The 12665-nt window shown below is 43.2% G+C and overlaps 1 protein-coding gene across 3 annotated transcripts in view; it reads right to left on the bottom strand.

Moving 5' to 3' along the window:
• FHIT (fragile histidine triad diadenosine triphosphatase) overlaps positions 1–12665 on the bottom strand; it is a 1786389-nt gene that overhangs the window by 1302663 nt on the left and 471061 nt on the right. For all 3 annotated transcript variants that reach the window (XM_075550745.1, XM_075550742.1, XM_075550743.1), the window contains exon 5: positions 429–520. The gene's annotated coding sequence lies outside the window, so the exon portion shown is untranslated. The remainder of the gene's footprint in view (positions 1–428; positions 521–12665) is intronic.

The raw sequence follows: 12665 nt of genomic DNA, 5'->3' as shown, positions 1-12665 counted from the left end.
AATTTCACGACCATTTCAAAGCTATTCACAGCATAACCACTTGACTTTGTACCTGCTCTACTTTACTCCTTATGCATAAATTATTAAACATGTATAACTGTACAGTGGGGGGGGCGATAATATAATACTATGTCAATCAGGGAGCGGTTCAGTTACATTTCATGGAGAAGAAAGGGAATGCTTTCTTCAGAGTGAAGTCGTCACTCTTTTATTTAACTGACATAATATTTATACCCCGGTTTGCAAATGGCAGCTACAACTAGAAGTCAAGTGAGGATAGATTCTCTGAGGGAATCTAGCCCTGAAATTTCACTGTTTTAAAATCTCTATTTTATATGTACACAGGAATATCACCACTATTATTCAAATGCCTTTCACAGGTCAATTATACGGAACTCTGAAAACATTCCCAGTGAATCCAACACTACCTTTCAGACGACAGGTACCTCCTAGATATCGTCAGGGGAAGCTTGCACAAAGCTGGTCTTTGGCCTTGGCAGGCAGGCAGTTCCTGGGATACCTATGACCATAAACAAGAAATGCAGGTTAGCATGTGACAGGGATTGAGGCGATCTAAGTACAACTTCATTAGGAGCACTCACTGCAAATCCCGAGCTTGCATGACTGTGTTGGCTTCCTTGTGAGGGCAGAATGAAAGGGCACGCATGATTTCGGTCAGCACCACAATCACGTACATGAGACAGAATGTGGCTCATAAGGGTCTGAGTGACTCGCACGGAGCACCGTGCCTAGGATGGCTCTGATGGCATTACTAGATCCTCTTTGAGACTTAGAAAGTCCTGGTGTTACAGCATTCCCACCCCGTTGAACGTCGTAGGAAGAACGCTTCTGTGACTTTGTAGTGTTCTGTACTGTTGTTAATCTGGTAGGAGTGCTGGTGCCAGAGGGGGTTACACGGTGAACAGCTAACCAGGTGTGTAATTTGAACCCACCAGCAGCTCCAGGAAAGGAAGATGAGGTTTTCTGTTCCCACGAAGATTTACAAGAAGTAATCTTGGAAGCACAACAAGGTCTGAAACCAGGAAAGGTGTATGTGCCAGGGTTGTATCCTTTTCACTACACTTATTAATCTGTATGCTGAGCTAATATGCAGATGATACAACTTTGCTTTCTGAAAACAAGGAGGATTTGAAGCACTTGCTGATGAAGATCAAGACTACAGTCTATAAAATGGATTGCTACTCAACACAAAAATATACACATCTGGACCAATGGACAATAAATGGACCACCATAAATGGACTAAAGATGGAATCTGTAGGCTGTAAGGATTGAATTTTGCTTCACAATACATGCAGGTGAAAGTTGGACGATTAATAGGGAAGACTGTCAAAGAACGTAGGCATTTATATTATGGTGCTGGTAAAGAATATTGAAAATACCCTGGGCTGACTGAAGAACAAGTAATTCTGCCTTGGAAGAAGTACAGCCAGAATATTGCTCAGAGCAGAGTATGGAGAGACTTCTTCTCACGTACTTTGGACAAAGTAGAAGGGCATCGAAAAGAGAAAGACCCAAAGAACTGGCGCAGCAGCTGCCCCTAAGATGGGAACAGAAGGGTTGTAAGGCTGCCAGGGCGTTCCATTCTGCAGTACGCACACCTGCTCCCACTGCAACCAACTCGAAGGCAACTAGCCACCATCTGACCAACGTGTGTGCTTGTCTGTATTTTAAAACGTCCCTTGAAATAAGAAAGAGAAAAGAACTAAGGGGCAGGAGGGAGAATAGAAGGAGCTGAGGAAGGGAGGGAAGGAGCAAGGAGGGCAGTAAGAACAAAAAGGACTGCTCCTGCTGAGATGGGAGCCCCGATAGCACAGGGGTTATGAGTTGGGCTACTAACCCCGGGTCCACAGTTTGAAACCACCAGCACTCTGAGGGACACGGATGAGACTTTCGTCTCCCATAAAGAGTTACCACTGGGGCAGCCTAGGAACCCCACAGGGGCAGTTCTACCCTGTCCTGTAGGGTCACTATGAGTCAGAATTGATTCTACGGCTGTGAGATTTTAGCGTTGAGTCGTGCTGGAATGTCTATCAGTTGGTTACAGATCGCTAGTCTTTGTAACATGAAACTCATTACCCTGTTTAGTAACCATTGGTGAGTCCTCCCATGTTGCCTTAACTTAACCGCTGCAATCGAGATGATTCTGACTCCTGGAGGCCTTGGATAGGGTTTCTGAGGCCGTCAATCTTTAGGGGAGTAGACAGCTTCCTCTTTCTTCTGGAGAGTGAGTGGTGAACTTGATCTACTGACTTTGTCTACAGCAGTCCAAAGGTGACCAGACAGCATCACCAGCGCTTAGCTTGGAGGGCAGAATTTTAAGTTCATCCAGATGATAGAACCATCTGCCACCTGGAATGACACCCAGGCTTGTGTCAGGAGAAGAGCTCCACACCAACAGCAGCCAGCCTCTTTAGCACACGTTCGGTGCCCCTGCACCACCAGCACCATGGGGAAGAGAGAACACACATTTACCAAGTAAACCAAGAGCCCGCCATGGGCATTTTTTCAACCTTCTTAAAAAGCTTGTTGCAATTTTTGAGAATCAAGGGAACAATATGCTTGATTAGTTCTTCAGCAGACTTAGCAATTTTACTTTTCATATTTCTCTCCTTGGAGCAAGTTTGCTATTAGCCTTGCATATTCTAGGACTTGAGATTAGATTCCCCAACCCCCACTCCCAAAATGGAATCTTCTGCTTTCACGACAAAGTACTTGCTCTGGGACCTTTTTTTCCTCCCTTTTTAACCACTAATAACCAAGAAGTCTCTTTTGATCCAAGATCTTTCTTTAAAGGGACTAGGATCGTGATGAAAACAAAAGGATCTGTCCTTCTTGAAGGGAGAGTCCACAGAGGGAAACGCTTGCAGGAAAGTGCAGTAAGCATTGTAAATGAGGGTGAGTGTAGACACAAAGCCCATCTGTTGGCAACTGGACACCCCCTTACAAAAGAGTCCTGGGGAGGAGATGAGCCAGTCAGGGAACAGGGTATCAATGATGAAACATATAACTTTCTTCTAGTTCTTAAATGCTTCCTCCCCGCACGATCAAGATCCCAATTCTACCTTACAAATCTGGCTATACCAGAGGATGTACATTGGTACAGATAGGAACTGGAAATGCAGGGAATCCAGGATGGATGATCCCTTCAGGACCAGTGCTGAGAGTGGCGATACTGGGAAGGTGGAGGGAAGGTAGGGTAGAAAGGGGGAACTGATTACAAGGATCTAAATATAACCTCCTCCTTGGGGGATGGACAAGAGAAAAGTGGGTGAAGGGAGACGTCGGACAGTGTAAGACATGACAAAATAAAAATTTATAAATTATCAAGGATTCATTGAGGAAGGGGTAGAGGGGACAGAGGGGGGAAAATGAGGAGCTGATATCACAGGCTGAAGTAGAAAGAAAATGTTTGGAAAATGATGATGGCAACAAATGTACACGTGCTTGACACAATGGATGGATGTATGCATTGTGATAAGAATTGTATGAGCTACCAATAAAATGAGTTTTAACAATTAAAAAAATAAAGTCCCAAAGGACTGCATGATTCATCCAGGGTTGGTATTATGCTTTTAAAAATGCCTTATCTGTGTACTTGCCTGAGAATCCTAAGGTCTTTAAGAAGCTGTTAGCAAATACCTTAAAGAAAAAGGTACAGATCCACGAATCTGTACACGTAGGCAATGGGGAGGCAGAAGGCACACATAAAATGCTGCTTATTCCTCAGTTGCTTTGCCCATCAGGGCCCTAATACTTAAATATCATTTCTGTGTGTATGTGACACTACAGATGGGGTTTGGATTGGTTTCCAACAAGAAAACAAACAAGGCAGAAAGGGAATGTTATGAATAAGTTACCAATGTAAATGTGCTTATTTTGTGCCTTTGAATTTGGGTGATGATAAACATGATTCCACACATGGAAATTAGACTTTTCAGAGCTACTACACTGAATCATTTAATTTGTCTGAGTAAGTACTTATAATAATGTGGCTGATCTGCGCTGCAATAAACATTGGGTTTTGGAATGAACAACCAAGTGTGTGAAAATTCCCCATAAATGGAGCTGCAGAACAGGGCATTCTGGGAGGGGAATGAGCACCAGGAGGAGAGAAGTGGGGATAAGATCCCACTTCAACCCTCAGAGAATGGAAAGAACCACATGGCCTCTCTGCTCCTGGAATGGCACAGGGAGGAAACTGACAATGAGATGGTGAGCAGGATTGCTATTCGGGGTTCTAGTTGTGTGACTTGTCACACTATGAAAGACAAATGAGCAAACAGTTATTCTGGTGCCCAGATCATCTGCTTTACCAGGATCGTACAGGGAGGTGGCAGGATAGTATGCAGTGGTTCTCAACCTTTCTAATGCCATGACCCTTTAATACAGTTCCTCATGTTGTGGTGACTCCCCAACCATAAAATTATTTTCGTTGCTACTTCATAACTGTAATTTTTCTACTGTTATGAACTGGGAAACCCCTGTGAAAGGGTCGTTCGGCCCCCAAAGGGGTCTCGACCCACAGGTTGAGAAACACTGGTCCAGGGGAAAGTAGATGGAGGCACACAGCAGTCAAGAGATCACACAGCACATTGCACTCGGTAAATCTTCTGCGCAATGCTCTTTCAAGCATTAGAAAAGAAAGACATTACTGTGAGGTCTGACATACACCTGACCCAAGCTACAGTATTTCCAATAGTCTCATCTGCATGGAAGAGTGGGGTATTGAATAAGGAAAATGAAGGAAGAACAATGCATTTGGTGAAGAACACTGAAAGTACCGTGGCCTGCCAACAGAACAAACATCTGTTTCGGAAGAAGTGCAGCCAGAATGCCCTTTGAATTAAAGATGGTAAGGCTTCATTTCACGTCGTTTGGATATATTATCAGAAGAGACGAGTCCCTGGCTGAGCACCACATGCTAGGGGAAGGAGAGGGGCAGGGACACAAAGGAAGGCCCTTGATAAGATGGGTTGACACAGTGGTGCCAACCACGGGCCCATCATGAGAACCACTGTGAGGATACTGCAGTACCGGGCATAGTTCTTTTGTTGTATAGGGCCACTAAGGGGTCAACGCAGACTCAAGAGTACCTAGCTACAATAGCAGCCACAGCAGGAGACAATACTGCACGGTGTTTAAGAAGGTGTGTTTGGATGCTAGACTCTATTAACCAAGCAGGTGCATGACTCTGCCCAAGTCATGAACCTTCGTCATAGGTGAAACAGAGGTATCATTGATAGCAACTTCATGCGATTATTAGGGAGACTCATTGGCATAATTTATGGAAAAGGCATGGCACACACGCAGCATTCTAGACAGTAGCTGCCATAACGATTTCAGCACCATCACTGTCACTGCTGTTGTTACTATTATCCTCTTCAGGTTGAAAAGAACTAAAAGAGCAAAGGGAAATTTTAGCATGATCATCACAATACAGTGGATTAATAACCGATAACAGAGCCATGAATACTACCAGAAAAGAGTTACCATTTGAGGTTTATTTTAGGGAATTAGATTCACATAACAGATGATTTCTCTCTTATTTGAGTGCTACTTAAAGCAAGAGAAAGGCCATAGTCTTAACTGATGCTTAAGTAAGGAAACAAGTAAACAAAAATGATAGCAACAACATTAAGCTCCTTCATGATAAAACAGAAATATTAGCAATTTTATTTCCTGATGTTCTCTCACTTATATTTGGGAAGCATTGTTAGTCTTTTTGTTTGTTGTTTCAAAATTCCACAATTGGAAGACAACATTAGCACATTAATTGCTATGGAGAGGGAAAATAAGTTAAATGTGCAGATATTTACAGGTTCAGTAGTAGGGCAGCAGGTGGACATTCGGCCTCCTCACACGTACTCCCTCAATACAATAGCACCTTGCTCAGTTAAAAGGTCATTTCATGATACCCACCTTGCCGACATGGTCGCTGAAGACAGACATGTGCATAAGCAAATGTGGTGAAGAAAGCTGATGGTGCCCAGTTACCAAAAAGATATAGCGTCTGGGGTCTTAAAGGCTTGAAGGCAAACAAGTGGCCATCTAGCCTGGAAGTGACAAAGCACACAGAGAAGAAGCACACAAGCCTAAGTGAACACGAGGTGTTGAAGGGATCAGGTAGCAGACACCAAAGAACAAAAACCATCATTGTGTGATCACCTTCCCCACCTAAATGCTGAAGACGAATGTGTGCATAATAGTGTGGTAAAGAAGGCTGATGGTGCCCGGCTATTGAGAGATATAGAGTCTGGAGACTTAAAGGCTTGAAAGTAAACAAGCAGCCATCTAGCCCAGAAGCAACAAAGCCCACATGGAAGCAGCACATCAACATGTGTGATCATGAAGGGCCAAGGGAACCAGGTTTTAAGCAACAAAGGCGGGGGTGAAAATCATATCACCGTGAATGAGGGGAGTGTGTGATGGGGATCCAATACCCATCTGTAGACAACTGGACATCCCTTGCAGAGGGGTAGTGGGAAGGAGATGAGTCACTCAGGGCACCTTCCTCTAGTTCTAAAACACTTCCTCCCCTCCAACTATCATGATCCCAATTCTACCTTGCAAACCTGGTTAGACCAGAGGAGGCACAGTGGTACAGTTGGGATCTGGAAACACAGGGAATCTAGGACAGATGAACCCCTCAGGACCAATGGTGAGAGTGGCGATACCTGGAGGGAAGGGGGTGTAGAAAGGGGAACCAAACTCAGGGATCTACATATAACCTTCTATCTGGGGGATGGGCAACAGGAAAATGGGTGAAAGGAGACGCCGGGCAGTGTAAGATAAGATAAAATAATAATTTATAAATTATTAAGGGTTCATGAAGGAGGGGAGAGCAGGAAGGGAGGGGGAGGGAAAAAGGAAAATGAGCTGATTCCAGGGACCCAAGTGGAAGGCGAATTATGAGAATGATGAGGGCAATGAATGTATAAGGGTGCTTTACTCAATTAATGTATGTATGGATTGTGATAAGAGTTGTATGAGCCCCAATAAAACGATTTATAAAAAAATTAAAATAAAAAAAATTTTTTAATGAGAGAATTTTTTTTTTGCTTGTTTAGAAGGCATCTATTGCATCAGTATTAGAACACTATACAGTTATTCCCACTTCCGGGAAAAATCAATCCAAGTCACAAAAATGCAACAAAGATTGCATTTAGGAAGGTATCAAAATCTCATCCTTGCTTAGCTCAACATATTAATGGGAATTAATCTCTGACGACAAACTGTTTGGTGCTCTGGTATAATAGCAGTGAATAGGTACAACTGTGCTTCAGGGAGCTGGCTAAGGCCGGTTAGTTCTAGGATGCCTCTATTCCCTGACAGCTTAGAAAACTTTTAAGAGTAAATAATTCTGGCGTACTCCTAAGGAATTCTTAGCGAGTACACCACCACCCCAGCTAGTTGATAAACTGAAAAGAAAACAATATTCAGTGATGGCACTTGAGGAAATCATTTTAAAAGGGAAGCTTCCAGAACAAGACCGTTATTATGCATAATGAGGATCCCGAAATGGTAAGCTTAGAGAAGGAAGGAGCCACAGCTGGAAGATGTATATTTTTAAAAGGTAAGTTATTCCTTAAAGCAATTACTAAAATGTGAGAGTTCTTCTCCCGGTTCCCAACCTTATACTCTGAAAGAGAACTTCTTAAAAGACAAGACTAAGAGAGGCAATTAGTTTAGCACCAAGCTATATCCTAAAGCTCTGGACTTGGCAGTTCAAGTAAACTCTTGAAAAATGTTCTTATAAAATCTTCACTTAACAGTTCAGACTTTAGAAATATACATGCTACAAGGATGAATGAAAACTAGCCAATTAGAGAGCAAAATACAGAGCACTTTAGACAAGACCTACAAGTTCCAGTTGCACCTCCACCACTAACTAGTGAGACTTGTCTATTATGACAAAGCCACAGTAATAAAAAATGACTAAGCACGGAGCACTCACTGTGCCAAGGACTTTCCATCTGTGATGTACCTTAATCTTTCTAAAAGGGGATGATGGAGAAGCTACCTTGATGCCGTGTGACAGAAGAGCAGTGGGGGAGCTTGTCCAAGACCACCCTGCTGCTCTGAATGGTGGGGACGGAACTCAAACATGAGCCTCGGACTCAGCATCCAGCTCTTAACCAGCCACGCTGCCTACAAGCTCAGGAACAGACTTCTGGGTCACAGTAGTGCCAAGATTTAAACGAGGCAAGAAGATAAGGGAAAAGCTCAGGGTTTGAGTTGGCTGTGGCAGTTTCTTCTCTAGCCTCAACTTCCCTATGGGCTACAGATGATATCAGAGTTAATGGGCATCAGTAATAATAACAATAGCTGGCATGACATAGCTCCTACTATGTTGCAGGCTCTGCCCAGGCATATTTAACTGTGTCGTCAAATTGTCATAGTGATCTTAAAAGGACTATTATTTTTATTCCTGATTTACAAGTGAAGAAATGGAAGCAAGGGAAGTTAAGTTACTTCACTCAAATCACAAGTGCTAAGTTGCAGACCTGGAATTCCAATCCAGTCCACATGACTCACTCAATAAACCCTCCCTGTTGAGAGCACTCCTATTGAAGAACCGCTTGGCTATTTCCAAAAGTCTCTTTTAATCTCACGAGCGTGGGTGGCTTAGTGGGTTATGCATTGGGCTGCTAACCACACGGTCAGCAGTTCAAAGCCAACAGTCACCCTGCAGGAGGAAGACAAAGCTTTAGAGACTTACAGCCTCAGAAATCCAATGGAGCAGTCAAAATTGATGTGAGAGTGGTGGGTTTGGGTTTGGATGCAAATCTCACCCTGAACTTAAGATAAACTAAAAAAAAAAACACCCAAAACTCACCACCATCACTTGATTCTGAATCCTAGTGGCCCAGTGGAGGACAGGGCATAACTACCCTAGTGGGTTTGTTAGACTGGAAATCTTTAAAGGAGTAGAAATCTTCATTTCTCTCCTACAGAGGGGCTTGTAGTCTTGAACTTCTGGTTTTGAGGTTAACAGCCCAAACATCACCCACTAGGGAGGACAGAACAACCCAATTCTAGAAGGCCTGCTTAACTCTGGCATTCAGCTATACCCTTTAAGGGGGAAAAAATTTCAATGTGAATTCTATAGAAGGAGCTTGATTGCATATATGAGGGCTTATATTTTCTGTTTCCTGGCTTATCATTCTCTTCACGCTGACATGATATTGCAAGTAGTGCTTCCTTAAAAAACAGAAAATAGAAATATCCAACGACCCAGTAATTCTTCTACTTGTTGTACATCCCAGAGAAATAAGAGCGGTGACACAAACAGACCCATGCACAGCCATGTGCACGAATGGAAAATTTGTGAAAGAGTTCATAACATGGACGAAGCTGGGGGACATTGACTTGCAGCCATTAAGTGAATGTCAACTCCTTACAACCCTGTAGAAGGGTCCAACTTCTCCTGTGAGTTTCAGAGGCTGTAACTGTTAACTGGGTTAGCAAGACCTGGCTTTCCCCTGGAAAGCAGCTGTTGGTTTTGGACGGCAGACCCTGTGGTTAGTAGCTCAATGCATAACTACTAAGAAACTAGAGCTCCTTTGGAGGGCATTTGGCTGAGTGGCATAAGCCAATCTCAAAAGGATAAATATAATATGAGATCACAGTTACAAAAACTAAAATAAAGCGTTTTCACACTGTAACTTAAATGCGTTGATGACTGGTTACAAGGTAGACATGTGTTCATTTGGAAGAAAGGGCAGGCAACATATTCTAAGAGGGAGAGGGAGGTCAGCAAAAAATGGCTGCAAGGGAGGACACTGGGAAGAACCGAAGACGTAAAGGAAATGGAAGAAAATACTGTGCTTTACACCATCCTGCAAAATACTAGTGATCAAGCACACCAGCCTGTGGGACCAGGAGGTGTCAAAGGAACCAGAAATCAGGCATCAAATAACAAATTATCATTATCATGTGTGCACACCTTCTCGATATGATCGCTGAAGACAAAGGTATGCATAAGCAAATGTGGTGGAAAAGCTGATAGTGCCCGGCTATCAAAAGATATAGCATCTGGGATCTTAAATGCTTGAAGATAAATAAGCAGCCATCTAGCTGAGAAGCAACAAAGTCCACATGGAAGAAGCACACCAGACTGTATGACCACGAGGAGTCAAAGGGATCAGGTATTAGACATCAAAGAACAAAAAATCATATCATTGTAAATGAGGGGGAGTACAGAGTGGAGACCCAAAGTCCATCTATAGGTAAAGGGCCATCCCCTTACAGAAGGGTCACGAGGAGGAGATAAGCCAGTCAGCATTCAGTGTAGCAAACATACAACTTTCCTCTAATCCTTAAATGCTTCCTCCCCCTCTACTATCGTGATCCCAATTCTACCTTACAAATCCAGGTAGACCGGAGAATATACAGTGGTACAGATAGGAACCATAAACACAGGAAATCCAGGACAGATAATCTCTTCAGGACCAATGGTGAGAGAGGTGATACAAGAGGGTGGAGGGAAGGTAGGGTAGAAAGGGGGAACCGATTATAAAGAGCTACATATAACCTCTTCCCTGGGGGATGGACAATAGAAAAGTGGGTGAAGGCAGATGTTAGACAGTGTAAGACATGACAAAATAATAATTTATAAATTATTAAGCATGGAGGGAGGGGGAAAAATGAGGAGCTGACACCAAGGGATTAAGTTGAGAGCAAATATTTTGAGAATGATCAGGGCAATGAATGTACAAATGTGCTCAACACAATTGATGTATGTAAGGATTGTGATAAGAGATGTATGAGCCCCAATAAAGTAATTTTTTAAAAGAAAAAAATACTAGTGATCTCTGAGTATGGGCGTGGGTAGACAGGCAGGTTGAACAGGTGTGGGAAGTAAGAGTGGGAGTATGTCCATAAGCATATATAGGTTTGACAGCAGAAATGTTTACATTGGTATTTACTTTTGTTGCCAAAAGGTCCGTGCATGGGTGGAGCACACAAGGGGGAACGGTATGAACATTTCTCAAACATAACCCAATACCTTGAGGGAATACGTTGTGAGGGCTGGGTGCTCTGGACCCTGGACTCAGGGGACATTAGAGTCAATGGGCATAATATCATCAACAAAGAGAGTGTCCCACATCCTACTTGGGGGAATTGCGAGTGGGGCATTAAAAGCTCGTGGGCTGCCAGCTAAAGGGCAGCTCTTGGTCACTCCCTGTCTAGAGCACAAGATAGTGGACAAAGTGCAAGAAGCGTGGGAACAATGAGTCCCATAGACTGACAGATTCTGCTCACATCGTTTCCACAAGTACAAGCACTAGCTGGCGCCTGCCACCACTACCACGGCTCTGAAAGGAATGACATGAAATGGTCCTGGACAGGGGAGAAAAATGTGAAACAAAAGTAAATCATAAAAAATAATGGGACTTCCTCCTCTGACAGAAGAGTGGAAGACATGAGGGGATGGGCCCTCTCTTCTGGAACTCCACTCACCCGACTCAGTTTTCATTAGTCTTTAAGGGGAACAATAATGCCAGTGAGGTACCTACTTCTGAGACTAGCTCAGAATTTGAGATTGAATGGGCAGCATTTACCCAGGGACGAGTTTCAGAGGGCAGCAAGGGGGAAAGAGGAAGCAATTGGAATTTGAAACAGAGAGGAAGTGGGGATGTAACATTGTGGGGTCTGCAGGCATTGTCATGAAACAAGATGTGGGTGAATCACAGAGCTGAGCTGCTCTGTAAATATTCACCAAAGTAGCAACAACAAAAAAGAATGGTTGTACAACTTGTAAAATATAATCAATGCCATTGAATGTTCCATGTAGAAATTTTTGAATTAGCATATGCTTTCTTGTATATATTATTACCCCCAATAAATAAATAAATGATGAAAAGAAACCTTAGATAAAAGAATTGGTATTTTTCCATCATCTTTTGAAGTTCCTTTGTGTGTGTGTACCTCTAGTTCAGCTCGCTAGAGAACTCGGCAGGGGCATAAGCGTGTGTGCCACTGTGGTGCAATCCAAGAGCCGGCGGCGGGAACTAGTTTGTAGACTTTCACTTTATCGCCATTATCCTCAACTGTGCTGGGGTCCTCTAGTCCCAAATCCTGTACTTCACCCTTCCAGTTTTCTTCCTAAGGCAGCGGTTCTCAACTTGTGGGTGGAGACCCCTTTAGGGGTCGAACGACCCTTTTGCAGGGTTCGCCAATTCATAACAGTAGCAAAATGACAATTATGAAGTAGCAATGAAAATAATTTTATGGATGGGGAGTCACCAAAACACAAGGAAATGTATGAAAGGGTTGCGGCATTAGGAAGGTGGAGAGCCACTCTTCTAAGGAGTCCTGGTGGCACTGTGGATCCAGAGCTGCACTGATAATCAATAGGCCAGTGGTTCAAATCCAATAACAACTCTGGCAGAAAGATGAAGCTATACAGGGTCACTAGGAGTCAGAACACCCTTGGTGGCAGTGGGTTTTTGTTTTGTCTCTTGGTTTTTGTTTTTTTCAATGTTTTTTAAATAGACTTAGTTTTTTTTTCTGGGTTGCAAAAGGGAAGTCTATGCAGGTTCAACAGGATTCAGTTGTGAGTATTTTGTTTTCTTTATGTTGAAGTATAATCTGTACTAAAGGCTGTAGTCTGACCATCATCAATAAGTGCTTCAAGTC

The sequence above is a fragment of the Tenrec ecaudatus genome, chromosome 5, assembly GCF_050624435.1.
Source record: "Tenrec ecaudatus isolate mTenEca1 chromosome 5, mTenEca1.hap1, whole genome shotgun sequence".
NCBI classification, from domain to species: Eukaryota; Metazoa; Chordata; class Mammalia; order Afrosoricida; family Tenrecidae; genus Tenrec; species Tenrec ecaudatus.
The sequence above is the reverse complement of the archived record's forward strand: the minus strand, read 5'-3'. Positions and strand labels throughout refer to the sequence as shown.